This window comes from Apis dorsata, unplaced genomic scaffold, assembly GCF_000469605.1.
Source record: "Apis dorsata unplaced genomic scaffold, Apis dorsata 1.3 scaffold_357, whole genome shotgun sequence".
In the NCBI taxonomy this organism is placed as follows: domain Eukaryota; kingdom Metazoa; phylum Arthropoda; class Insecta; order Hymenoptera; family Apidae; genus Apis; species Apis dorsata.
This window is the reverse complement of record NW_006263622.1, coordinates 362,572-366,092: the sequence shown is the minus strand read 5'-3', so window position 1 is coordinate 366,092 and position 3,521 is coordinate 362,572. Positions and strand designations below refer to the sequence as shown.

General features: G+C 29.1%; 1 long non-coding RNA gene across 1 annotated transcript; it reads left to right on the top strand.

Moving 5' to 3' along the window:
- Positions 1 to 272: 272 nt before the first annotated feature.
- Positions 273 to 2,947, top strand: LOC102675833. Its single transcript, XR_004150881.1, has 3 exons — positions 273 to 872; positions 1,973 to 2,160; positions 2,563 to 2,947. It is a non-coding gene; the product is annotated as an uncharacterized LOC102675833 (long non-coding RNA).
- Positions 2,948 to 3,521: the final 574 nt, after the last annotated feature.

Here is a 3,521-nt window from a genome sequence, read left to right as displayed (position 1 = left end):
TATATATATTATATGATATATAGATATATAGATAAATGATAGATAACTTTAATTTTTTCAGAAATGACCTATTGCGCATGCGTCGAAAAATTTGTAAACTCGGAAGCAGAAGAAAATTCAAGCTTGTATGAATATATATATATTCTTATATTTATATTTTTCTTACTTCTCATGTTAAATTTTTTAAACTAAAGTTTTCAATATAAAAAGTATGTGATTCTATTTAAAATGAATAACATTCTTGTAATAACATCTCACATCGATAGGTTTAACATAAATAATTTACATACCTTTTAAACTCAAACAAATTTCCTGTCATGTATTCTCAAGAAGATTACTCGATATCTTAAACCGCCCACGTCAATTACCGCCACGAAAATCTTGACTCGTGATTTCTCTCCTGGGTTCCATTTTTCGTCACGTGTCAATGGTGCGCACGCTCCTTTCGCATTAACGCGCATGTCAGACCAATGGAGATTAATTGCTTACCCACAACCGGCTGCAATTACAACTGATCGCGATTCGTACACTTTTACACGAATCAGCACGATGGAGTGCACATGGAAACGGGCTTTAAAGGAACTCGATATGGTTGGGTGCTCATACGAAATACTGGACGAAATAATGATGCCGTGAAATGAGGTACGATCTCTGGCGGCTCCCAGAAATCTTGTGTGTGTATAAATTAACGATGGAATTCGATTACGTGAGTACATATACATTTAAAGTTGAAGACGAATGGGAGATTGATGGAAATGACGTTCGCATCATTCGAAATACTTCGCGCTTACAGTGTTAAATTATGTAGATAATACATTTCTCATATTATTATTGTTGTTCTTTGCCATTTATGGGGCAGTGTTTAAATACATGTAAGTATTATGTGTATTTTATATTTATTTTTTTAATCTTAATTAAGAGACATTTTATTTATTCTAAAAAATAATTAACAAGTAATTTGTATTTCAAATATATTTATCTTACAACTAATAAATCAAAAGTCTCTAATATCAAAAAGAAATGTATTTTGCATCAAAATGATTCGTCTAATATTGGACGAACTACAATTGACTGTCGAAGTAGACTACTTCGGTACGCGCATAGCTAGACATGTTTCACTCGTAACACTTATAAATTCTGCAATGGATCATGGTTCATCGCGTTACTTACATAAGACGACGACTCAATTAGGTCGTCGATTGATGATCTTCTTAGATCTAGACGATGAATAAGAATCGCTTTCGATTCGATTCAATGAAAGTTGATTTTCTATCGTAACAAATAAGTGGAAAAGAGATTTCGATTCACCGTATATATCGTGATACATAATAATTTGTTCATTTAAAATTGAAGCGTTGTTCTCGATATTGCAATATATCAACGTTAAAAAGGATTATAACGAAACGTTCTATTAATTCCAATTAGCATTAGATAAGATTACTGTAAGATCAATCTCTTGCTAATAGAGTTTTGAAATTCAAATATATTCTAAGTTGAATATTATGAATTAAATTTATTTTTTGTATTATCTTCTGGATTATATTTTCCTGATGAATGATGAATTATATTTAAAATTTCTGATAAGAAAAAAAATAATGATTGAAATTTTCTATTTCATTTTTTAATAATTAAAATAAATATGATAGATATTAGGTTAGGAAAATGATCAAATTCTATAATAGTTGATTCTTTATTCTTATATTCTTTTTTAAATTCTTTAGGATTCTTTTTTTTAATTATTTTAATTTTTTTAATATCGTAAATTTCAGTAAATTATAGTAAATTTCGTTTTCTTATCGATTTCGATCGCTTCAGACACGATAGATTTTTCAGGGCCAATTTCTATTTCCTTGATCGATGACAGTTTACAATGCCGCGTTTAATGATCTCGAGGACAGCTTTCACTTTGTTTCGCTATTTTCCTTTTGAAATTCCCAAGGATAAAACAGGGGGCCACCATTTCCTGTTACAGTTTCTGTTGAAACAAGCCTCATGTTCTCTGTATCCGCAAAGATCGAACAGAAGCCGGATTATCGCCTCGATCGCGATCGTTGCTTGTGACTGGGATCGCCGACTGTTCGAACAAAAGCATTGCAAACGGATAAATCTTTGTGGAAACACGATTCCAAGTACCTTTTGTTCTTCCCTCGTTCAGAAATTGTGCGTCGACTAAAATTATGTTGAAGTTGTTGAGATATGTTTACTTTTGATTTATGCTATGGTTAAATAGTTTTAATAGTTGATCTTTTATTTGTTAAATGTATGCTGAAAACATTTTAGTCTTCCCATTTTAGTCTTTCTTTTAATGTTCTCTATTATTAGTTTAAGGTTATGTTTACTATTCTTGAAACAGAAATATTCAAATAAAAATAATTTTCATGAATGATTATATTTTTCATTCATGTATATATGTAAATATGTAAATAATATTTATTATTTAATATTTAAATTGTTTAATTAGTTTTAATAATTTAGAAAATTTTAAGAAGAAAAATTTGTTTTCTTTATTGTTATGCAAATTAAGGAACGTTCGTCCAATAATGATGGCCTAATTTATTACAGAATTTAAAATTGATACGCTGATTTGGAAGCATAAATCCTGTTATTGTTAATAACACGTTACAAATGGCGTGGAGATATTATAATTATCTATGATGAAGATCGCGTGTGTCATAAAAATCTAGGAAGAAATGAAACTTAGCCCGGAATCTTAATTAAACCATCACTGGTGTGAAAATAATTGGCGAATTTATTATTCCTTTGATGTCAGATAACATAGATTTCTCCTAATTAAGCTTGACTTACGTCAACGAGATTTGTCCATCGATTCCATAAGACTTAGAATTAAAACTGATACTTTCAAAATGATATGAAACAAAACATTTCGTACAGTAAGTAATATTTCGTTTGTTAAAAAAAATTTGAATCCGATCGACAAATTTTTATTCAATAATTTACATTAATAATAATTTATTTTACAGATAAAACGATAAAAATTGAAAAAAAATTGTATAAAGAAAGTAACGGTTAAATTTAATAATTCTTTTATATGTTAATATTCAGTATTATATTCTTGAACAGAAACAAAATTCAAAAATTCTTAAAAAAAATATAAGAAAAAAATGTTTTATAAAAACATATCACAGTACACTACACATTCAATATGATGTGAATTCACTATTGGATTTCAATCTATAAGTTGAAAAACGTTGATCTGTAATACACAATTTTCTATAACATTGTATATCAAATGGAAAATATAAATTTTCTTTTGATCTTTTCATATATTTCAAATTTTAATATTTGACAAAAATAACGAGTTAACTAGCCACAATGCATCACATATTTTCCATTTATCAAATCAAATAATTTCAATCCCATTTGAAAAACGATTCGAATCCAAGTCAACGATCGATGGAGGAAAACAACTCAGGGGTCACCGTCCGTTCGTATCAAAAGAAGGATACTTCCAGGATCTTCTCTAGATAGGACAGGCGTGCACAGGCAGAGTATGTGTCGTG